The 26388-nt window shown below is 41.5% G+C and overlaps 1 long non-coding RNA gene across 1 annotated transcript in view; it reads left to right on the top strand.

Annotated features, from left to right (window-relative positions):
* The window catches only part of LOC121817716 (uncharacterized), a 74606-nt gene extending 49610 nt beyond the window's left edge, over positions 1-24996 (top strand). Inside the window, exon 3 of the long non-coding RNA XR_006057745.2 lies at positions 23142-24996. This is a non-coding gene — a long non-coding RNA (uncharacterized LOC121817716). The remainder of the gene's footprint in view (positions 1-23141) is intronic.
* Positions 24997-26388: the final 1392 nt, after the last annotated feature.

The raw sequence follows: 26388 nt of genomic DNA, 5'->3' as shown, positions 1-26388 counted from the left end.
AGCAAGCAACTCAGTTCAAACTTGCTTAAATAGTGACAAGAACTTTACTTTTACGAAGGAGAAGACCAGGGGCAAGCAGTGTGGGTGTGGTACCTGGCTTCATCAGTTCTCTGCTCAGCCTCTCTGTCATTCTTGGTTGTCTCTTGTTATTGATGAGCTCCAATTTCAGACTGGCTTCTTCACACTTGCAAAACCAGGGCTGCAGTCTCTTACGCCCATCTTCCTAGGGAAAAAGAGCATCACTTCTCTTCGCTTTTGAACAAGAGTTCTGAGCTGTGCTCTGACTGGCCCACTCCTGAGTTAATCACTAAAACAAGAGACTTGGGATTACCCTGCCTAAGCAACTAGCATCCTTCAGAGCCAGGGCTGGGAAGAGACAAACAACATGCCAGATAACCAATGAGGGAGGCATTGAGAGGAGGAATGGATGCTAGAGAGGCAGCATCCTTGTACCTTATTCTATACCTTCCTAGTTTCTCTCTGTATGTATGTGTATGTGTGTGTGTGTATCTATTGATTAATCAGTCAACTGATCAATACTCTCCTTCCCTTTAAGTCCTTGAAATTTCATTCAAAGCTCCCAATCATGTTCAGGGTAAACATACCCACTCCTTGAATATCCCAAGAGAAACAACTCAGGTAAATCCTTTGTGTGTCTGATAGACTCCACTGAAGGTTTGAGGCACATGGGGAGTTAGAGTTTACCTTGTAGAGGTATCATTTAAAAGAGAAGATTAGATAGCCCTCTAATATGGTGGTTCTCCACCACTCTATGGAAACATTTGGCAATGACTGGAGACATTTTTGGTTGTCACAAGTGCTGCTAGTGTTGAGATCAATGATGCTGCTAAATATCTCACAATATGCAAGGATAGCCCTCCCCACTTTTGGCCTTCCTGATGTGTGAAAATAAAAGCCCTCTTTTTAAAGTCAGTTTTAGCCAGTGTTTCATGTTACTTGAAACTGAAAACATCCAAGTGATATATTGTTAGGTTGACTTCTGTAATGTTATTTTAATTGTCTCTAGAGCATGTCTAGACTATAATACATTTAATAATCCGCTGTGACTTAACAGTTAGGCAATTTTCCATTTTCAGTCACTCTAATATAAAGAGGGTCCCTTTCTGCAAATTGTGCCAAATAAAATGGCAAGCATTTTTCTGTTTCCTAAGAATAGGAGGCTTGCATTCATCCATCCATTTTTATTTTGTGAGTGCCTACCATGCTGGGGGCTCAGGCTGGAACTGTGACTTAAAATTGACAAGATCCCGGTCCTTGTGTAGCTCATGAGAACTTGTGCTCCTTTGATTTGAAAACAACCAACCGATGGTGTGAAACTTATTCCCACCTATTGGTTCTTGGAGAAAATAAAGTGATTTTAAGTGTTTCAATTGGTAATACAAAGTAAACATATTTTAGCATAAAGAGTTATGGCTCTAGACTTTATAGCTTCTTAGGGAAATCCACAATTTTCTGTGCATGAATTTAAATTACCTATTCCTCTAAGTTATTTATTTGTCTTAAACCTACTTTATGGAAATCTAACTGATATAAGAGAAGCTGTAGTTATTTAACATATATGACTCAGGGTGTATGGAGATAAATATATACTTAGGAAACCATTATTACAATCAATGCCCTACACTTATTCATTAGCTCTTGCTCCACAAATCAAAACCATAATGAGATATCATGTCAAACCTGTTCGGATGGCTTTTATTAAAAAAAGACAAGTGTCGGCAAGCATTCAGAGTAAAGAGAATCCTTTTATAACTGTTGTTGGGGATGACAAATGGTGCAGCCACTATGGAAAACAATATGGAGGACTTCCCTGGTGGTCCAGTGGTTAAGAATTCATGTACCAATGCAGGGTTCATAGTTTTGCTTCTTGTTTGCTGTGTGATGTTGGGCAAGTCACTAAACCACTCTGAGTCCTCATATCCTCATTGACTAATATTGAGATAAAAGTGAAGTCCTTTACTTGAGTTATTTTGAAAAATGGTATCATAATGTATATGAAAGAGCTATACTGACCAGGAAAGAAAGTGAAAGTGTTAGTCACTCAATCGTGTCTGACTCCTTGTGACCCTATGGACACAGGCTCCTCTGTCCATGGATTTCTCCAAGCAAGAATACTGGAGTGGATTGCTATTCTCTTCTCCAGGGGTTTTCCCTACCCAGGGATTGAACTTGGGCCTCCTGGATTGCAGGCAGATTTTTCACCATTTGAGCCATGACCGAGAGACATATCGACTTTAGTCTTTGCTTGTTTTCAGTTCAGTTCAGTCGTTCAGTCGTGTCTGACTCTTTGTGACCCCATGAATTGCAGCACGCCAGGCCTCCCTGTCCATCACCAACTCCCGGAGTTCACTCAGACACACGTCCATTGAGTCAGTGATGCCATCCAGCCATCTCATCCTCGGTTGTCCCCTTCTCCTCCTGCCCGCAATCCCTCCCAGGATCAGAGTCTTTTCCAATGAGTCAACTCTTCTCATGAGGTGGCCAAAATACTGGAGTTTCAGCTTCAGCATCATTCCCTCAAGAAATCCCAGGGCTAATCTCCTTCAGAATGGACTGGTTGGATTTCCTTGCAGTCCAAGGGACTCTCAAGAGTCTTCTCCAACACCACAGTTCAAAAGCATCAATTCTTCAGTGCTCAGCCTTCTTCACAGTCCAACTCTCACATCCATACATGACCACAGGAAAAACCATAGCCTTGGCTAGATGGACCTTAGTTGGCAAAGTAATGTCTCTGCTTTTGAATATACTGTCTAGGTTGGTCATAACTTTTCTTCCAAGGAGTAAGCATTTTAATTTCATGTTTTGCTTGTTTTAGAGGTTAGTTAAGAGGAAAGTATTTTGAAAATTGAGTCCCTAGATATTTGTTGTAAGAACAACATGATTCTATTTTTATTACACAAAAATACACAAGCATTATTCTGTGATTCAGATCATGAACCCCTTATTGCAAAATTCAGACTTAAATTGAAGAAAGTAGGGAAAACCACCAGACCATTCAGGTATGACCTAAATCAAATCCCTAATGATTATACAGTAGAAGTGATGAATAGATTCAAGGGATTAGATCTGATAGAGAGTGCCTAAAGAATTATGGATGAAGATTCATGACATTGTACAGGAGGCAGGGATCAAGACCATCCCCAAGGAAAAGAAATGCAAAAAGTTAAAATGGTTGTCTGAGAAGGCCTTACAAAAAGCTAAGAAAAGAAGAGAAGTGAAAGGCAAAGGAGAAAAGGAAAGATATACCCACTTGAAATCAGAGTTCCAAAGAATAGCAAGGAAAGATAAAAAAGCCTTCCTCAGTGATCAATGCAAAGAAATAGAGAAAAACAATAGAATGGGAAAGACTAGAGATCTCTTCAATAAAATGAGAGATACGAAGGGAATATTTCATGCAAAGATAGGCACAATAAAAGACAGAAATGGTATGGACCTAACAGAAGCAGAAGATATTAAGAAGAGGTGGCAAGAATACACAGAAGAACTGTATAAGAAAGATCTTCATGACCCAGATAACTATGATGGTATGGTCACTCACCTAGAGCCAGACATCCCAGAATGTGAAGTCAAGTGGGCCTTAGGAAGCATCACTATGAACAAAGCTAGTGGAGGTGATGGAATTCCAGTTGAGCTATTTCAAGTCCTAAAAGATGATGCTGTGAAAATGCTGCACTCAATATTCCAACAAATCTGGAAAACTCAGCAGTGGCCACAGGACAGGGAAAGGTCAGTTTTCATTCCAGTCCCAAAGAAAGGCAATGTCAAAGAATGTTCAAACTACCACACAATTGCACTCATCTCACACGCTAGCAAAATAATGCTCAAAATTCTCCAAGCCAGACTTCAACAGTACATGAATCGTGAACTTTGAGATGTCCAAAATGGATTTAGAAAAGGCAGAGAAACCAGAGATCAAATTGCCAACATCTGTTGGATCATCGAAAAAAGCAAGCAAGCTCCAGAAAAATATCTGCTTTTGCTTAATTGACTATGCTAAAGCCTTTGACTGTGTGGATTACAACAAACTGAGGAAAATTCTTCAAGAGATGAGAATACCAGACCACCTTACCTGCTTCCTGAGAAATCTGTAGGCAGGTCAAGAAGCAACAGTTAGAACTGGAAATAGAACAACAGACTGGTTCCAAATTGGGAAAGGAGTACGTCAAGGCTATATATCGTCACCCTGCTTATTTTACTTATATGCAGAGTACATCATGCAAAATGCCAGGCTGGATAAAGCACAAGCTGGAATCAAGATTGCTGGGAGAAATATCAATAACCTCAGATATGCAGATGACACCACCCTTATGGCAGAAAGTGAAGAGGAACTAAAGAGCCTTTGATGAAAGTGAAAGAGGAGAGTGAAAAATTTGGCTTAAAATTCAACATTCAGCAAACTAAGATCATGGCATCTGGTCCAATTACTTCATGGGAAATAGATGGGGAAACAGTGGAAAGAGTGTCAGTCTTTATTTTTGGGGACTCCAAAATCACTGCAGATGGTGACTGCAGCCATGAAATTAAAAGACACTTGTTCCTTGGAAGGAAAGTTATGACCAACCTAGATAGCTTATTAAAAAGCAGAGGCATTGCTTTACCAACAAAGGTCTGTCTAGTCAAGGATATGGTTTTTCCAGTAGTTACGTATAGCTGTGAGAGTTGGAGTATAAAGAAAGCTTAGTGCCAAAGAATTGATGCTTTTGAACTGTGGTGTTGGAGAAGACACTAAGAGTCTCTTGGACTGCAAGGAGATCCAACCAGTCAATCTTAAGGGAAATCAGTCCTAAATATTCATTAGGAGGACTGATGCTGAAGCTGAAACTCCAATAATTGGTCACCTAATGGGAAGAACCAACTCTTTGGAAAAGACCTCAATGCTGGGAAAATTTTAAGGTGGGAGGAGAAGGGGACAACATAGGATGAGATGGTTGGATGGCATCACCAACTCAGTGTACATGAGTTTGAGTAGGCTCCGGGAGTTGGTGATGGACAAGGAAGCCTGGTGTGCTACGGTCCATGGGGTTGCAAAGAGTCAGACACGACTGAGCGACTGAACTGAACTGACAGAAGCATTGTTGAAAAATGAAAAGACACACTCGCAGACATGTGCATACCCATACACATACACACATACTCTCTCAATGTCAAAGTATTAATATCTACACAGGGTCTACTGAACTATCCTGCCCTTGGCTTCTATTAATAATCAAAGCACCAGTGACACTGTACATCTTGTCTTTACATGGAAGAAAATCTACCAACATTATCCTTTAAGCTTCCTTTCCCTGTGATTCTTCCTAGGAAATTTTTCTCCACTCAGGTTGCATAGTCACCCATATTTTATTCCAGAAATTTGAGGATTATTTGCAAGCATTTAAATTATCAGTCCATCTGGAATTAATTTGATATGGGGTAGGAGAGATGTATCATATTTTTGCAAGTGGTAATCCATTTGCAAAATGGATATCTTTGCAAATGACACTCAACACCATTTTTGGAATGACCCAGCCTCTCATCACCGATTTGAGCTGCAAATTTTTCCATACACTAAGCTACTAAATATCTCTGAGAATGTTTCCGGAGGAGCTATCTTTTCCACTGAAATGACTGTCCTTTGCTCAATCAGTCTCACATATTTTAATAAACTTCATAGAAGATTTTAATATCTCTGTGTGAAGATTTCAACTTTTCCAACATCAGTTGGCTTTCTAGCATGCTTCTTTCTGATGATCTTGTAGAATCCTTCTATTTTCACATCCCAGATTTCCATGAAAATGCAGAAAAATCTTCAAACCTGCAACAATATAAAAATTAAAGGTGACAGACACTATAATGCCAGAGACAGGGTATAAGATTTCCAAATCTTAAGGAGATTGGAGCAGGATTTAGAAAACCTCCAAAAGGTTTGATCTCCACTTGAAAGAGTCCCCAGCTTTGCTGCCTTTTAATATACTTTGAGTATATACCCTTCTGGGCTTCCCTGGTAGTTCAGCTGGTAAAGAATCCAATGACACTCTTCCAATGCAGGAGACCCCCTGGAGAAGGAATAAGTTACCCATTCCAATATTTTTGGGTTTCCCTGGTGGCCAGAGGGTAAAGAATCTGCCTGCAATGTGGGAGACTTGGGTTCGATCCCTGGGTTGGGAAGATCCCCTGGAGGAGGGCCTGACAACCCACTCCAGTATTGTTGCCTGGAGAATCCCCATGGACAGAGAAGCCTGGTGGGCTACAGTCCATGGGGTCACAAAGAGTCAGACATGATTGAGTGACTAAGCACAGCACAGCAGCCTATACACCTCTCTTTCTGCAATTGGTTTGATTTTAGTTTAGTTTTTTTTTTTTTTTTTTTTTAATATTGGCTTCCCTCACCAGAATATGAACTCATGTCAGGCAGGGACTATTTCTTTTTTTTTTAATTTTTATTCTTTTAAAAAAATTAAATAATTAACTTTAATTGGAGGATAATTATTTTGCAATATTATGAAGGTTTATACCATACATCAAAATGAATTGGCCACAGGTATACACGTGTCCCCCCATCCTGAACCCTCTTTCCACCTCCTTCTCCACCCTATCCCTCTGGGTTGTCCCAGAACACCAGCTTTGGGTGCCCTGCTTCATGCATCGACTTTGCACTGGACATCTATTTTACATATGGGAATATACATGTTTCAGTGCTGATCTCTCAGATCATCCCGCCCTGCACTTCTCCTGCTGTAGATATCTTCTGTGCTACTGCATGGTGGTCAGGACATAGTCAATGCTCACAGTGAATTTAGTGAATGAATGAATGGTACACAAGCTTCTTCTGTTCTGCAAGTCCGTGCATGGACTTTCCCTCTGTCTCTGCTGAAATATAAATTCCTGAAATACCTGAGATCCTCCATCCCCATCTCCTGCAGCAGCTCCTCTGTGTGGCTTGGTGAGATTTTATATCTACAAGATGTCATGCCCACTGCAGACTTGGTCCAGAGATTTGTGCTATTGGATTCTTCACTGGTTTCCTTCTTCGGTTTCTTTCCTCTTGGCAGCCTAGCCTTCTATCTAGGCACCCGATAGTCTGAAGAATGACCCTGTCTCAGATTGGGTGGGTTCATCTTTGACCAGGCCTGCAGCTTTGCAGTGGAGGAGGAGAAAGGGCACTTGGGATAGTTAACACCAAATTAATTCTGATAACCGTGAGGTGACATGTTGTGGCCGGTTCCCCCTCTCTCACAGGAACAGAGGACAATTGAGTGTCATACAGCAGACACAGGTGTTTGCCTCTTGTAACCCTGGAGGTCAGTTAGGAATGGATGTTCAAGAGTTCTCCATGATTCCACTGTGGTCTCGTCCTCCAGAGATGAAACCATGGTGCTCACCAGGGCCCACCCTATGCCAGGTCTCAGATTTTACCTTGTGTGTGTGTGGGTTTTTTGATATAATTTTATTTAGTTCATTTTTTGGGGCTGTGCTGGATCTTCATTGCTCTGTGCAGGCTTTCTCTAGTTGCCCGAGTCGGAATTACTCATCAGCTCTGGCGCATGGGAGAGCTGTGCCATGTGGTGGCTTCTCCTGTTGCGAAGCTCAGGCTCTAATTGTGAGGGCTCAGTAGTTGTGACTCACGTGTTTAGTTGCTCCAAGGCATATGGGATCTTCCCAGATCAGGAACGGAACCGGTGTCCTCTGGGTTGCAAGGCAGACTCTTGACCACTGGACCACCTGGGAAGCCCTCTTTTGTCAATCTTAACAAACCATATCGTCTTAATAAAACCTACAACACTGTCTCTACATAGTACTATTGCTCATTTTCCCTTTCCTCTTCCCTTTGGTTACTTTTTTTACCATTAGAGAAACTGAGGCTCACGGAGGTGCAGCAACTTGTCCATGGTCACAGAGCAGAATTCAAAATCATGTCACATAACTAGAGGCGGGGGGTGGGGGTGGTCTATCAATGCTTCTTGGCAATGAAATTTAAAGGAAAGTGAAAGACAGGTGATTTTGTGCTTTGATTCATTTGTTATCTATTTGTCTACTACCTCTCAGGGGCAGAACGTTAAATATTAGCATCATCCTAATTCATCATTCCTTTTAAGAGCTGTGTCCATTGTAGTTTTTACTTTTTCTCTTAAATCTCCCATCCCCATTTCTTTCACCACTAGAGGCACCACCCTACCCTGTTTGGTACATGTCCTTGGGTGTGTGTGTATACATGTATATATATATGTGTGTGTGTGTATATATACGCATTCTTGAATATACATATAGTATTGTCTTTCAGAGGGGTGCACATTAAGTTGTATACATAACATTTCACTATTTTTTTTTTCCCCCAAAGATCATAAGTTCTTCTTGTGGAGCTTTCTATCCATCTGGCTCCTAGCTTCTGAGCACTATGCTGCATTTCACAGTACACATCTATATTTCCCCAAAGAGGGTACCTGGACCACCTCTACCTCTCTGCCACACAAATATTGTGGTATTGGTCATCCTTGAACATGTGGGAGTTTCTCAGAGGGAAATAGCAAGTCACTGTACTTTCTGTAGCAGGTCAAAGCATGAAAGGAGAGCTGGATAGCTGGAGATGGTGTAATATTTGTTTTAAATGGAACCAATAGGAACCGGAGGGCACCCCCATTAAAGGGACTGCTCTACAAAGGGAACCATTAAAATGAATGTAAATCACAGTAGCTTCAGGGACAGTTTAATAACTATCTGACTTTTTATTGGGTGAGCAGGAGACGTGCCAGCTTTCTCCTTACAGAGTCTTCTGGATCCTTCACAGAGAGAGATTCTATCTGAACCGCTCTCGAGATTACCGAGGGCAGAGGGCTGCTCTGGGAGTAATGGCCATAAATCCAATTAGTAACTCACTTTCTCTTTTGCCACAGGCTCTATATCCCCCAAACACACAGAAGATAACTTCATACTCTGGAAGCTGGTAGATCCTGAGGGTTCTGTGATAGCATGCCACCAGGACACATAGGTTTCCTGCATGAGGAAAGGACTGGAATGATATACATTAAACTGGTAACAGTGGAAACCTCCACATAAGAGACGGGGAAAGGTGCTGGGGTGGCTGGTGTGGGGCTTCGTCACATTTTATTCTGTATACTGTGTGTGAATTCAGGCAAAAATGTGTTCCTATCTTACTTATGAAATAAGGAAGAAAAAAACCTGCACGGAATCTCTGGAGAATTTGAGCAAGGTTAGAGATAATTTCAGCCGTGAAATTAAGAGACGCTTGCTCCTTGGAAGAAAAGCTACGACCAACCTAGACAGCATTTTAAAAAACAGAGACATTACTTTACCAACAAAGGTCTGTTTAGTCAAAGCTATGGTTTTTCCAGTAGTCAGGTATGGATGTGAGAGTTGGACCATAAAGAAAGCTGAGTGCAAAGAATTGATGCTTTTGAAATGCGGTGTTGGAAAAGACTCTTGAGAATCCCTTGGACTATGGAGATCAAGCCAATCAATCCTAAAGGAAATTGTCCTGAATATTCATTGGAATGACTGATGCTGAAGCTGACGCTGTAATACTTTGGCCACCTGATTTGAAGAGCCGACTGACTGGAAAAGACCCTGATGTTGGGAAAGACTGAAGGCAGGAGGAGAAGGGGGCGACAGAGAACGAGATGGTTGGATGGCATCACCAACTCAATGGGCGTGAGTTTGAGCAAACTCTGGGAGATGATGGACAGGAAAGCCTGGCATGCTGCAGTTCATGGGGTCACAAAGAGTTGGACATGACCTAGCAACTGAACAATCAGAGAACCCTCACTTTTTAAAGATGAGGCAAAATAAGGCAGCTGGGGCACCCAGCTCACGTGAGCCTGCTCTGGTATGGGGTGGGCACTGGGCCTCTGGACGCATTCACTCAGGTCAGTGTGGTTGTCAGCAGAGCCACTGGGGATGGGGGCCTCTCTGAACCACAGAAGGGTCTTGGAATCAAGCCAATACTTGTTTGGAAACTTACTTAAGAAAACAAATCCTTATGATTTCCCTGCCAGTCCTGTGGTTTAGACTCCTCCTTCCAATGCAGGGAGTGCAGGTTCAATCTCTGGTTGATGAGCTAAGATCCCACATACCTCATGGCCCAAAAATACCAAACGTGAAAAACAGAAGCAATTTTGTAACACATTCAATAAAGACTTTAAAAATTGTCCACATCAAAAAATTCTTAAAAAAAAAAAAAGAATACAAACTCTTTAATGACTAAATCTTTATAAACTCAAGAAAAGAATGAGAGGGCGTTCCAGGTAGCACAGTGGTAAAGAATCTGCCTGTCACTGCAGGAGATACAGGAGACTCCAGTTCAATTCCTGGGTCGGGAAGATCCCCTGGAGGAGGAAATGGCCACTCACTCCAGTATTCTTGTGGAATGGAAAATTCCATGGATAGAGGAGCCTGGCAAGCTACACAGTCCATGGGGTCACAAAGAGTCAGATACGACTAAGCAATTGAGCACAAAGAAGCCCAAAAAACTGAGATCCCCAGGATAAAAATAAAATCTGTATCAGCTTAAGCTTGGTTTTTAAAAATTGTGTAATGGCTCTACTTTTGTTTCCTCTGAGATTAAAAGGATACACCTTGAGAACAGCTTATCTGGAGGATGAATGCCCTCACACAGGATCCTTTCCGACTCTTATTAAATCTATATTTGTTACAAAGATGTTTCTTGAGGGTTGGTAGTTTTGTTAAAATTATGAGTGAAATGAAGATACGAATGACTAAATCATCCTTGTGTATGAGCTTCTAGAAGAAAAAGCAGAAAGGATCTGGGTTTGAATCCCAGATCTGTCATTTACTAGTAACCTTGAGCAAATGAGCTAACCCTCTGAAGCTTTAGTTTTATTATTAAAAAAAATAAACAATATGGAGTTCACATGGTTACTGTGCAGGTTTATAAGGTACTACTGTAAGAAGATATTTCAATACAATATCTGGCACATAGTAAACATTCAGTAACAGAGTCTATCAGTATTTTGAATGTGTACTCAGTTGTGTCTGCTGTGTCCAAATCTTTGCGACCCCATGAACTCTAGCCCACCAGGGTCCTCTGTCCATGGGATTCTCCAGGCAAGAATTCTGGAGTGGGTAACTATTTGCTTCTCCAGGGGATCTTCCTGACCCAGGGATCGAACCTGGGTCTCCTGCATTGCAGGCAGCTTCTTTACAGTCTGAGCCACCAGGTAAGCCGCATTAGTATTTTAATAGGTACATATTTTAAATCATTATTTTCCCTTGGATGACTCCAAGGATTTTGCTATCTTGAATTCCTCAAAAGCAGAGCCTGAGATAAGGACTTGTGGACAGTGTTTATTCAGGTAACCCCAGGAAGTGCAATGAGGAAGGGAGTCCAGGGAGAGAAGAAAGCCAATCGGTGATCGTCTCTGGGCACCTAGACTCCAGCCTGGGGACTTTGTGGAATCTACTTTAGAGAATAGGGAATGGGCACCAGCAGTGTCTCTCACAGCTCCACAAGCACAATCTCCTTCAATTGGAATTTGAGTGTATGCCGTCATTGTGCTTAGAAACCATTTCTATGTTAAGTCAGACAACTGTCTTCATTAGCTGACTTTCTCCTTGGTTGGATGGATCCACTTGGCTGCTGCCATCTGCTTCACCAGTTCTTTCTCCATGAGCTGATAGAGGGCGTGGCATATGTTACAGCATGGTAAAATCACCCAAGTTTACTTCTCCATTTAAAGGGGAGGTAGCTTATCTCTTAGGCTACAGTTCATAAAATTTAATTGAAGGAGCTTCTGGAAACTATGGTACTCTTTGCAGAGAACACCATGCTCCTTGCAGAGGATCACATAACATGGATATATTTCATTCCAAATGTAAATCAAAAACGATTTCAAGGAATATGACAGTATGATGAAATTATTAACATGAACATGCAAACACACATATCAGTTCAATGTAATTGACTTTTCATGGGTTTCCACTAATATTTGTTTGCTAATAATCATTAACTTGTTATCTACTGGAATTTGCTAGCAGATAAGCAATGATAGGCACCACAGGTATAAGAAAAATATGTGAAGGGAAATATTAAACATGGATCAACATTTACCCATTTTTACATTAATTTGAGACAAACAATCCCTAATTCTTTTTCAGGGACAAAACACTTCTGTTTAATTTATAAAATACTGGCATTTGAGAACTCATTTAAAGCATCAGTAAAATCATCTCATGGCCAGTTTGGGGCAATGTTCCACTAATCAAAGGAAGGAAAATCCCATGGTTCTCAGAGTGAAGAAAATCCCATGGTTCTGAGAGCAAGGCGAATCCCATGATTCTCAGCTACTCAGAAGCCTCCAAGAGCGGCAGGTCGTGGAGACTCTACTTCACCACAACTGTGACAGCCAAATGTGAACAGATCTTCTGATCAGAGGAGTGGGCAGACACCAGCTCTTCACTTGGGTCACTTGAAATTGTCTATATATAATATATTGCTTTTACTGGGAAAGTCTTAATATTTTGCTCTAAATGAGGCAGTAAGCAACTGAATATAACTACCACCACTGCCTCCTGTGCCTACACCATTTCTTACTTCAGACATCCACCTCCTAAAACTGGAGTGCCTTGTCCTAGCTTCACTTAAGGACTAGCTCACATCTCATGTCCCCGCAGAACTGTACGCGGTCATCTCAGCCACTGCAACCCAGTCCTCTCTTATGATCTTTCCATACTGTTCACTTGACACTTCATGTTGCCCTATGTTGCTTGTGAGTTATCGCTCCCTCTCTCTTTCCCTGAGTTCTCTCTCCGTTCCTCCCTCCACCCTGCTCTCTCTCTTTGTCTCTCTCTTTATCACTCTCTTGTGTACATGCACACACACATCCCCTTCCAATCTCTCCAAACTAAACTAACACAGTTTGCATCTTATCACTGTTTGTGTCCAGCAAATGCCCCCCGCACAGTGAGCTTTTGCAAATATATGTGAATCATGCCACAGGGCATTGCCCCCCAAATTACTTACAACCTCACTTTACCAAAAGTCAATGTTTCTCAGAATTGAATAATGTAGAGATCGCTTGCTGCTGCTGCTGCTAAGTCACTTCAGTCGTGTCCGACTCTGGGTGACCCCATAGATGGCAGCCCACCAGGCTCCCCCGTCCCTGCTTAAAGGCAAAGAAATGTGTGCACCTCTAGTGTTGGCTTAATATTTTAAAGTATTAGTTAAATATTGTTTAAGTATAAAATAAAGCATAAGCTCCTTCTGCTTATACCTCTAACACAACCATGAAATTGAAAGTTTACAATTAGATGCAAATAAACCTAATAAATTCAAATTAATTTCATGTGACGGATCCATGCCTTTGCTGGATCATTGTTCAGAGGGTGAATATGGTCCTGGCTCCTCTAGTGCAGGCTTCCTCTGACTCAGCTGTGCCATTTCCCCGTTCACCTTCTCTATTTGAACCACTCTAGCATTTGAACTTCATTTGGCACAGATACATCATTTCCGTATTCATTCTAACCTCTCTTTTTCTCATTTACCTATAGCAATGAATATACTTCTTGGCATCCATGGGGACTTCAACAGGGATATTGTGAAATCTTATGGCAGTACTTTGTTACACGACGGTCATCCAAATAAAGATTGAAGTATTACTAGCTGATATTTACAGATTGTTTAATTTGTGACAAAGTATATCTAGATTATCTCACTTAATTCTCACATAAACCCTCTGAGAAAGTGGCTATTATTTTTGCTATCTTCAGTTCAGTTCAGTTCAGTTGCTCAGTTGTGTCTGACTCTTTGCAACTCCATGGACTGCAGCAAGCCAGGCCTCCTTTGCTTTCTTATTGAGGCTCAAAGAAATCCAATGATATTCTCTAATTCATACTATTCATAAAGAATTTAAACCCATAATGTCTGACTGCAGAACCTGAACATAACACTTGAATTTATTTATTTATTGGCTACCCTGCAGAACTTGTGGGATCTTAGTTGCCCAACCAGGGATTGAACCTGAGGCCACCATAGTGAAAATGTAGAGGTCTAACTACTGGGCCATCAAGGAATTAGCATGAGCACAATACTTATAATAATTTGCTTAGTTTATCATTGAAATGAACATAAAATTAAAATAAGTTGTACAGAATCAACTCACTCCAATGTTTTTATATTCCCATATGCTAACAGCTCATCCAGTGCTCAGAAATCATGCCTGTAGATTTTCTGAACCACTAAGGACAGGAGCAGTGATAGCTAGGTAAAATATGACAGAATTATTCAGCTTTGTGTCCCCAGTGAACGAAGACTTAACTGTTAGAAATGTGCAATGCTAATTGTTGTTCTCAGTAAATGTAACATATTCAAAAGAGTTGAGCAATACATGTTTCATACTGTCTTCTATTATACTGTCCAGACAATGTTGTCATTCAGAAGTTTATTGACTCTCCCAACATTCAGCTTCAGTGCAAGCCGTCAAGGAGAGCAGAGCGTTGAGTTCACCCATGAAGTGGAGAACAACCACAACAGCAGTCTCACCTGCAGAAGCAAAGTTCTTCCAAAAGTGGAGTTTGAACTTTTCCTTCAGCTTACTGATTCAAGCTTGCAAAATTCAGTGTGTCCTCCCTCAATCTGGGGAATATGCTGGCTGCCAAACTAAGGCAAAGGAGCTCTTAAAATATGACTTACTACTGGCGTCTTTCCTTGTTCAGTCGACCGGCTCTGTTGAGAAAACATTTGGACAAGAAGAGAGCATACCTTTAGTCCCACCCCCAATCCCCACCCACCCTACAGTACACATTCGCTGAAATCTCTTCTTATTCTTAAAGAAATATAGATCTACTAATGTGATTGGCTTCTGTTTCCCAAGTAAATAGGCAACTTAGGAATGAGAAAAAAGCTTGTACATTTTAGACCTGTAAGGAATAGTGATCATTTTCTTAGAAGAGTGCAAAAGACCTTGATTTCTCTGATTTGTATGTCATCTGCTGTGCTCCCAGCACATTGCACTGGGCAAGGCTGAACCCAGTGAAGTATTAGACAAGGTCTTTATCCTTAAGAATAGTACAAGCTTTATAGCACATATTGGAGCCACACACATCAACAAAATTAGCTACATACAGAATTTGGCTAGTATTCCTTCCATCTTAAAAACAACTTTGTAGGGTAAAATTTGAGTGTTATTACCTCACGTAGACGCAGCTATTGGGTACAGGAGGTGAAAGCTAAGGTCACGAAACTAATTAGTGGCTGAGCCAAATCTAGAAGTCAGATTTCTTTGTCTACAGTTTCTCCCACTAGACCAAATTGCTTCCTCAGACCAACACAGAAAAAGCATTCTAGAAGGTATTTAGATTTATTTCTAAAGTTGATCTGGCTCCATCACGAATATAAAAAAAAAAAAAATCCACCTGATTTGTAATTGGAGCCTGGAGTAACAGCCACTGCCTAAGTTGATGATTTCGTTACCAGCTGCTGAAACACTTCCATGGGAAGACATGAAATTCCTGCAGGAAATGACTCTAGGCAGCTCTGAATAAGTAAGGAAATTAAATGACTAACTTCAATGTTTCCTGGTTTTTGTCTATCTTAATTAACAACTTATTTTGGTAAAGGAAAAACTGACCAACTTTGTAACAGTCAACATGTAAAACTTAACATTTGTTTATAGTAAAAACATGACTCTCATGTCTGCTTTTATTTAAAGAAAAGAAAAATAAAAATTTAAATCATTTTCAGTAACCATATTTATTAAGTTTTCCCTCTTTTGAAAAAAAAAAAAAAACCAATTACAGCATATGTGTGTGGGAAATATCAATTTCCTCCTCATAGTTCCCAAAGGTGCACTTGAGAAAAATGTGTTGATTATTAACAGGCTAATATTTTTGTGGTAATGTTATTATTGAACATCTACAATAATTAGGGTTGGGGGTTGATAGTGGAATTGCAGTCAGAATACATTATTGACTTCTGGGTCAGATTAAATACAGCATGGACCTAATTGAAAATTGTTACTACTTTTGATATATATTTTATTGGATTCTTATTTTGCCTTCACTCATTTATTTTTAAAAATTCATTTATTTAACAGTATTTATGGCTCAGATGGTAAAGCATCTGTCTACAATGCAGGAGACCTGGGTTCTATCCCTGGGTCGGGAAGATTCCCTGGAGAAGGAAATGGCAACCCACTCCAGTACTCTTGCCTAGAAAATCCCATGGATGGAGAAGGCTGGTGTCCATGGGGTCACAAAGAATCAGACACAACTGAGCGACCTCACTTTCACTTTCACTGAATGTCTGCTATGTGCCAGGCATTCTGCTGGTGCTGAAAGAACACGGTAAGTTAAAAACATGGTAAAGAATCCCCCTGCCAATGCAAGTGATGTAAGAGATGTGAGTTTGATCCCTGGGTTGGGAAGATCCCTTGAAGGAGGAATTGACAACCCACTCCAGTATTCTTGGCTGAAAAATCCTGTAAACAGAGGAGCCTGGCTGGCTACAGTCCATGGGGTTGTAAAGGGTTGGACGCAACTGAGAGTGTGGCGTTTACATGCTAGCTGAGGGTGACAAATGATTAACAAAAAGGAACAGCAATATGTCAGGTAGTGGTAATTACTATGAGGCAAAACAGAGTGAGCTGAGAATGATGGAGCTGTGGAGTAGGTGGGGAGTCAGAGTCAGTCCCTTTGCAGAAGTTTAATGACTAAAGACTTCATAATTCATGGTGGACAAGTATCTTTGTGGCATTCTGTCCAGTCCTGGACTCTACAAATGTTTAGGATAAACTTTTGAGTTCAAGGATAATGAGAGGCAATTTTAAGAATGCTGATTTTTATATTTGTGTGATTTTTTTTTTCTATTTTTCTTTACTAAATAACATCTCTTAGGAATTAAGTGAAGGAGCCAAAGTTAAGATTCTCATCACAGAGTGAGTTAGCTTTACTTAGTTTTTAATTTTTTGGCTTCACTGGGTCTTTTGTTGCAGCAAGAACAAAAGAGAACTGTTGTTCTCTAGTTGCTCTTTAGTTGCAGTGTGCAGGCTTAGTTGCCCTGTGTCATGTGGGATCTTAGTTCCCTGACCATGGATTGAACCCACATCCCCTGCGTTGGAAGGCAGATCCTTAACCACTAGACTGCCAGGAAAGTCTCAGGGCAAGTTAGCTTTAATGCCACGCAAACTTGTATGCAAACTTCAATTGCTAGTGTAGAGGTACCAACTCTATTTTTACTGAAATTAAATAAAGGCAATTGTATTTGATGTGACCAGCATGGCTATTGACAACAGTGGGAGGTACCTTTTGTTCAACAATAGAATATACCAAGTACAGAGCTTCACGTATATTTGTCCTTAGTCTCACGACACCCTTACATGAAGTACGATTGTTCCCATCTTAGAGGTAAGGAAATTGGGACTCAGATATGTTGAATATGCTCCCTCAGGTTCCAGAACTAACAACGCCACTCATAGCTGGAGTATGATGTCACCTCCGCCTTCTGAGAGGAATGCAGGAGATTGTCTAACTCCTGGCTGTTCAGTCCGTAAAGAATCCGCCTGCAAAGCAGGAGACGCCTGTGGCGCAGGAGACCAGCATTCGATCGCTGGGTCTGGAAGAACCCCTGGAGAGGGAAACAGCAAGCCCGTCCAGTATTCTTGCCTGGAAAATCCCATGGACAGAGGAGACTTGTGGGCGACAGTCCATGGGGTGACAAGAGTTGGACTGAACAACATCAACAATATACCCAACAGAAAGAGTCGCACGTGTTCACCAAAAGACATATACAAAAATATTCCTAGTGACACTATTTATAACCTCAAACTGAAAATAACTCAAATATCCATTATGTAGACTGGATAAGCAAACTATTATATTCAAGTAATGGAACCTTATACAGCAGTGAGAGTGAATGTATGCCATAACATGCAGATACGTGGATAGAAGATACTGATACATCGATTTAAAATATATAAGCAAACAGACACTAAAACAAATCTATGGTGTTAGCAGTCAGGCTGGTGGCTGCCCTCAAAGGACTGTAGTGACAGAAAGAGATAGGAAGGGGCTTCTGTGCTGAAAATCTTGTTCTATTTCTGATCTTGGTACTAGTTGCACCAACTAGTTGTACCAGAGTGCTCCCTCTGAGAATGTTCACTAAGATATACACAGGTTTTGTGTAGTTAGTTTTCCCTTACACTCCTTCAGTTTACACAAAAATCAGGATTTTACATGTTTTTAACTTTGTGTCTCGCTGTCTTATAGAGAAACGTAGCTAACTTTACCTCCATGTATTGTTTCCTCTGGGAAGGTGGTTGCATTTCAAAATTAACAAAGAAATTTTTGTTGTAGCATCATTATGACCATCGCTTAATTCAATTCAGTTCAGTTCAACAAAATAAACATTGATTGCGAAGCCCAAGCCCAGGGTCAGCGTCATGTGAAGCAGTAAGATGCTGCTGCTGCTGCTGTTGCTTCAGTCATGTCTGACTCTGTGCGATCCCATAGACGGCAGCCCAACAGGCTCCCCCGTCCCTGGGATTCTCCAGGCAAGAACACTGGAGAGGGTTGCCATTTTCTTCTCCAATGCATGAAAGTGAAAAGTCAAAGTGAAGTTGCTCAGGCATGCCTGACTCTTAGTGACCACATGGACTGCAGCCTACCAGCTCCTCCATCCATGGGATTTTCCAGGCAAGAGTACTGGAGTGGGGTGCCATTGGCTTGAAGGGGCTGTAAACAATCTTCTGAGGATACCTACTCATACTGAAAACTGGTAAATAAAAAAAGAATAAAGCATGTATCCTAACTTATTAATATTTATAGAGTATTTCAGGGTAAGCAAATAACTGATGAGGGAAAGTTTATATTATAGCTAATAAATGTGGGAGAAATGACAGAGTTAGCAAATCACCATTTGTTACCCTGGTAAAACCATTATTCCGGACAACAAGCCTCAGTGGCCACTAAACTATTAGGTAAAATGTTGATGGGAATTTATAACTGATGAATCAGACTGACACCGCTGGAATCCACTGGTCAATCTTAGTAGCCCCCAGGGTGGGGCAAGCACCCTGATAGGATGAAAGCACAGAGCTCCACTCAGTAGGCATTCAGTATCATTTGCCAAAATTTAAACTTGATGCAAATAAAGCCTGTATCAGCCAGGTTTTTAAAATGTGGAGGGCAGGGCTTCCCTGTCACTGTGTCTTAGTGGTAAAGAATCCACCTGCCAATGCAGGAGATGCAGGTTCGATCCCTGATCTGGTAAGAGCCCACATGATGGAACAACGAAGCCTGTGCACCACAACCACTGAACCTGCCCTCTAGAGCCCAGGAACTGCAACTGCTGAAGCCTGTGTGCCCTAGAGCCTGTGCTCCACAGAGAAACCACAATGAGAAGCCTGTGCTTTGCAAATAGAGAGTAGCCTCCACTTGCAGCAACTAGAGAAAAGCCCTCGCAGCAACAAAGACCCAGCACAGCCAAATATAAATATGTAAATTTCAAGAAATGTGGAGGACAGAGGAACATGTTGAATGACACCAGGAGCCTTCTATTAGGCATGTACAGAGTAAAGGAGGGCTTCCTCAGTGGCTCAGCAGTGAAGAATTCACCCGTCCATACAGCAGACACAGGTAGACTCTGGGTCAATCCCTGGGTCAGTACGACCCCTGGAGAAGGAAATGGCAACCCATTCCAGTATTCTTGCCTGGAAAATATCATGGACAGAAGAGCCTGGCAGGCTACAGTCCATGGGGTTGCAAAGAGTCAGACACAACTGAGCGACTGAGCGCACACACACACACACGCACACACACACACACGCACACGCACACATACACACATAATAAAGGAAGTTCTACAAGAAGAATTACTCAGTTTCTACCACAAACAAGCAGCATTAAAAATAGACAAAAGGCAGGGGAACTCCCTTACGGGATCCACCAACCATATGCAATATGTAAATATTTTTATGATCCAATTCAGACAATTCAGTCATAAAATACATTTTTTGAGACAACTAGGGAAAATGGAAGACTGAGATGTTGAAGAGTTACTGGTAATTGTGTTAGGTGTGGTAATAATACTGAGGTATGATTTAAAATATAAGTCCTTGACCATTAGAGAATTGTGAGGTGGAGCTATGCTGTCTGGTCGTTGCTTTTAAAAATTCCAGCAAAAACTCTGTGTGTGTCTGTGTTTGTGTGTGCTGGGGGAGACAGAGAAATGAAAGAGGAGGACAGAATGTTGATAATTTTTAGAGCTGGGTGATGAATAAGAGAGGACTCATCATATTATTCTGTTTTGTGTGTTTGAAAATTTTCACAGTAAAAAACATGATTTTATGCCAAAGCAAACAGATATTACAAATCAAATTTGTATGCAAAATTTCTGTGAAGTTTCAAAACAAAATACTTCAAACAAAGTTTCCGGCTTTCGGTCATTTTTTCTCACGCCCTAGGCAACTGGGGATACACAGCAGTGGTTGTCCTCTGCCTCTGGAGGTAGTTGGAAGGTCCGAGAAGTCCTAGAAGTGTTGACGGGAACTTTACAATTGATGGGTCAAGCTCTGAAAATTAGAGAACTAAAGTTGTGTTTCTCAAACTGCTCCTCATAACCTTCATTGAGACACAAAGTAAATTTAGTGGGTCCATCACTTTTTTTAAAAAAGAAACGGAATAGACAGACTAGAATAATATCATACTGCATCTCCCATAATAGTAAGTTACTCATCTCAGTTCTTCACCACTGATGGTACTTCTCAGTTCCGCTTTTTATTTTTCATTACAATATATAAATATAGCCTGTGTTGTGTGCAAGCTCAGTTGTGTCTGACTCATGACCCCATGAACTGTAGCCCCTCAGGCTCCTTTGTCCGTGAAACTTTCCAGGCAAGAGTACTGGAGTGGGTTGCCATTTCTTACTCCAGGGGATCTTCCTGACCCAAAGATCAAACCTGCGTCTCCTACATTGGCGGGTAGATTGTTTACCACTGTGCCACCTAGGAAACCTGTATAAATATGGTAGTTATCATGAAGAATAACTTTGATATAACTGATTTGGGGGTGTGATGACAACTTCGGAGAGAGAATTTAGGTTTCATTGTAGGAAATGTAAAAACTGTAGATTTATACATCTAACAAGCAATAGGAGAGAGTCACTCATACAAATTTCAAGTTGATCGGACTATAAAATATATATGTGTATATATATATACATATGGCATATCCCACGTGTAAATTTAAGGGGTACAATATGTTAATTTGATGCATTTATATGTTGTAATATGAGAGTTGCTATAGTGATCATTAGCAGACCTCTCATGTTACATAATTGTCTTTTCTTTTCAGTGATTGGAATAATTGTTCTAATCTCTTAGCAAATATACTGCTGGTAGGACAACATATCCTGTATTCACCGAGCTGTGCATTAGATCTTCAGGGTTTACTCATTACTCCACATGAGCTTGTTCCCTTAAACCACATCTATCTTATCGCCCCACCTCTATCCCCTGGTGACCACCATTTACCCTCTGTTCTCACTTACTATGGCACTGCAGTGAAGTGAGACAAACTGGTGTTGGGAGAGTTTGCATGGGCATGAAGGCGAGCCCCCAATGAGAAAAGTGAGGGCCCTTTGATCAGTCTCCTCCGTGTCACTGAGACATCAGACACCACCTCTCCCTTCGATACTCTTCTCTTGGTGTCTGTGATGCTGTTCTCTTTTGCTTTTCCTCTAGCTCTCATGCCACATTCTGTTTCTGCGGTCTATACTTCCTCTCTTGTGTATAAGCGTTGCTCATGCTCGTGTCCTTGGTCCTCTTTTCTTTATCCCTCCAGCTGCTCTCAGCTGAGCAGATGTTTGTCTCCAGGACACCCTAAATGATGCCAGGACACTAGAAGCTCCTCCTTCCCAGCCCATCATCCCCCAGTGGAAAACTCGCCCCTCAGACACCCCAAATGCTACCTTAGAACACATGTTCTTTCCTTATCCACCACTCCCCACTCTAAGGTTGTATCTTCCTTTGAATCCACAATGTATTTTCAAGAAATTTGTTTGAACAGCTCATATGGCCCAAGGTCCTATATCCTCAGATCACATCTGTTAACTAGATACCATTATCCCAACTTTGCAGTGGAGACTGGGCCTGCCTGAGGCCCAGCCACCTGTCCAGGGTCACGTGACATGACTAGTATGTGATGGGCCTGGAAATCTGCATGCAGGGCAGCCATACAGCTTAGTTTGTGCCTTCTTGGTGCACCTGTGTGAGGGCACCTTCTGCTGTGGTTATTTTTGTAATTATTTGATTCCTGCGTATGCAAGGCCTTGAAGAGCTTTCTCGTTTTTCCTTTCAGCTTCTGGTACCAAGTTTGTAATTTGGAATTTTGGAGAGAGTCTCAAGTTCAGATATTTTATCTCATTCAAACAGATTAGGACTCTTGACCCAACTGGAGGCTTGTCAAGTGTGGTCATGTATACCTTGAAAGTTGCAGGAAATCAATAAATATCTGTAAAGCTGAACTGAATAAGGTGGACAAACAAGTCGGGCTTATTTTCAGATTTGAGTGAGGGAGTAAATGATCCAAATTCAAATAAAATGCTTTATTAAAACAATAAGCATAAGCTTCAAGTTGTCACTAATTACTAGCACCTGTGCATGTTTTGAAAGACGAATGTAACAGAGAAGAAGAAAGAACTTTCTTTATGCATCATTTCACGTCCAACATCCGAACAGAGGGGGAAAATGCTGACCGTGGCCTAACTTCCTCTATGCCTGTGACTTTGTTCTTAATAAAATTATTGTTCCCATATAACTCCCCCTCTAACCTGTCCTTTAAGTTCAGGGTAAGTATATCTGGTAATTTGTAAGAAATGCTAGTATTTTCTATTCTCTGCTCTCAGATGTTCCTCAAATCTGCTTCTGATGGGAAGTACAGCTTTTTCTAGACATTTCTGGAAATTGAAAATTATAAGTGATGTATGGCAAAACCATCACAATATTGTAATTATCCTCCAATTAAAATAAATAAATAAAAGGACACCTGTTCTGCAATTTGGCCATATGATTTACTAATAATATTTACATTAAAAAAAAAGAAAATGAAAGGTATGAACTTATTTCTTCCCTCGATTTTACCACTGATTGTCTTTTTTATGCCTTCTTTCCGGACAGCATACAGACAAACTCCGTGTTCTCCCAGCAGCACTTCTCAAATCACCTGCATGGATGGTGAAGGGTTAATCTCACCAGCAGTATGTGAATTCTTAGTAATTGGAGACAGAAAGGGGTCTGCTGTCTTTACCATGACCTTTTCTCCTAGACCTTGGGCCTAGTTCATTTCAGAGTTCAACTTCTGCCATTAAATCTCAATATGGAGCTGCTTTCTTCAAATGCCAAAACGCAGGAGACTGCCCGTGTGGCAGGATCGTGGTCATCTATTTGGAAGTAACTGCAGGGTTTTCTTAACCTTCCGCTCTACTGGCCTTTTAAATCCGGTAGCGTCCTAAATTACCCCCTTGGAAGGGAGCTCAGTTCTTGTCCTAACAGACAAATGGGAGAAGAGTTCTCAGAAGGTCTGAGAACGCAGCAGTAGATAAATCGCCCTACCGGTTGTCATTCAGCAAAGCCCTTTACAGACAGAGTTATTCTGAAGCCATTAAAAAATGCTATTCATCTCGAACTTGCCATCTGCCTTCTGTTTGTGGGATTCGTCCATCGCCTTAGCTAAGAGCTTAGTCTCAGCGGCCGCCTTCCCTCTCGCTCTCCCGTGACATGCAGGAAGCCTCTTATGGGAAGAAGACAATTTATTTTAGCTGAACGACCACATGGCTAACTATACACAGCAATTATACAAAGCAAATGTATCAACTTCTGCCACAGGAGGCAGGAGTTCCCTTTCTGGTCATTAATAATGAACGCTCTTCAGTAAGTAGGAAAACATTTACCAAATAAAACGGTCTATTATAGATGATGCCCCAGGCTACTGAGCACCCGCGTGGCCCGTAAGAAGAGAGGGAAGCCAACTGGTTCGCACAGCTGGGTGACCGCACTAGCTGGTCCTGGAAGCATCTCGGAACCGGCCAGAAGATGTGACCCGTTGGCTCTTACTTCAGAAATGTCTAATCCGAAAAGTCGGGTCTTTGCTATATTGCCATTCCATTGCTTCCTTTCCTGGCAGCTGCATAATCGGGAATGCCGCGAAATCAAAAACGAGGAGGAAGGAAATTAGAGCCGGGAAGTGTCAAGTTGATCTACTGCCGCGCTGGGGGGCGGGAGTGCCCGGCAAGTCCAGCTTTCTCCCCAAGCCCCCAGCCTCGCTTCACCCACCACTGAAAACTTGCTCCGCTTGCTTGCTCGGGAATTTCTCCCGAGTCTCCTGTTTGCTCTATGCTGGGGCTGTGGCTTGGCCTACAGTCGCTCGCATTCCGGAGGACTCCTTTGCAGCCTTTTTAATGAACAAAATCCCTGAAAAGGTGCTGACATTTTAATGCCTCCGATTGATGCTTTATATTGAGACGTTGAGAGCTTTGTACTGCATTCAAAGCCCTTGCAAATCCAAACGCTCCTGGGTCTTAGCCACCTCGCTGGCACATGGGGTGTAATTTAAATAGACGTGGAACACGTGCACTTACACGCTGTTCTCCTACTGAAGACAGCTCTCTGTGGCCTAATTAATGGTCAACACCCTTATGAGGTAGATGTGTGCCCTCCCTTCACAGATGGGTGACTTCAGGTAGTGGAATGAGAAAATCCAAAGCACCCAGCGCAAAGGTTGTGTCTTTGATGAATTCTGCACAGGGTGGAATGATGACCTAGTCATGGTAAAAATAAATAAATAAACAAGAAGCCATTAATAACAGTGCGAGGAAAACTGCGGCCTCTCAGCTGGTTCAATGTATAACCTCGTTCTGGTGCTTTACCAAACTCCATTAAAATTTGGTCTACTTGATCACAGTTTAGTGAGTTGAATGCACCCACGGCCCTCTTTCCCTTAAACCACAAAGGATGGATGACAAGAACCAACTTGGCAACTGTACATTGTTTTTGAACTTCAAATCACTTTAAAAACTTTCAAAATGTTATTAAAGTTTTTAAATGTAGCTATGAAATACAGACTCATTGAGAAGGAATTGTATGTGAAGTTCTAAGCTGGGTGCTTACTGTCTATCCTCCTGGACTTAACTGTCCAGCGGGAAATAAAAAGACAGGCAGTCACCATACAGAGTGATCAAGGCAAATCAGGGATGTGGATAGCGTGCCATGGAAGAGGACTCACATAAGGGGTCCCTGGTCCAGTTCTGGAGAGTAGGAAAGGCTTTCTAGAGAAATCATATCAAACGATATTCAAACATAGATTAAGGGCCAGCAGAAGTCAGACAGAGGAAGGGATGGAACTTAGTCATGGCATATTGAGTGTGCGTGCATGCATGCTAACTTATTTCAGTCATATCTGACTCTGTGAGACCCTAAGGACTGTAGCCTGCCAGCCTTCTCTGTCCATGGAATTCTCCAAGCAAGAATAGTGGCATGGGTGCCATGCCCTCCTCCAAATCTTCCCAGTGCAGGGACTGAACTTGGGTCTCCTGCTTGGCAGGCAGATTCTTTACCATTTGAGCCACCAGAGAAGACCCATATTGGGCATAGGGTCTGCCATTTTTAAATGGCAGAGGAGAAGATGAACACGGAAAGTTACTAAGACCAAGAAGCTCAGTTGGGTTCAACCAAGTATTACTGGCAGAAGTCACTGTCTCCTCCTTCTACATCTTTAGAAGTCAGCTCTCCTTCTAAAGGAGATGGTGCAAGCTAGTGATTTGGGAAATGCTGCTGTTGAGGATTTCTCGATATGCTATCAGGAAAGAAGGCATATAAAAGGCAATCAGAGTTAAAATTGAGGAAATAAGTTCATACCTCTAATTTTCAATTTCTAGAAATGTTCAGAAAAAAGGCATATTTCCCAGCAGAAGCAGGTATAGAGGAGCATCCTAGAGGGATACAGAATTCCCTTGGAAGTTATGGGAAACTTAACTGATCATAAAGAGAGGAGGGGGAAAGAAAAAGGAAGGAAGGGAGGGAGGAAGGAAAGTAGGAAGAAAGGAAGGAAGGAGGGAAGGAAAGAAAATAAGATAAAGAATCAACAACTCAGCTCATATGTAATTGTGAATAATCAATCTAGTAAGAAAATTTAAGAAAAATATTTCTTAAAGGAGCAAATAAAAATTGACATTAGCAGGGATTTTCACACCTGTTCACTATTCATTATTTTAACTACATTTTTAGTTTATGAGGAAAGCTAGTGGATAAAACGTAGTTGTCATTCAACAAAAGCAAGTGTTCTTTCTCTTAGTTACAGACCAGCAACATGAGACACAGGAATTGAAAATGGCATTTTTACGTTTATCCGGGTGAATTTTGGGAAGGG

This window comes from Ovis aries, chromosome 23 (genome assembly GCF_016772045.2).
Source record: "Ovis aries strain OAR_USU_Benz2616 breed Rambouillet chromosome 23, ARS-UI_Ramb_v3.0, whole genome shotgun sequence".
NCBI lineage: Eukaryota > Metazoa > Chordata > Mammalia > Artiodactyla > Bovidae > Ovis > Ovis aries.
This window is presented reverse-complemented; position numbering and strand designations above follow the sequence as displayed.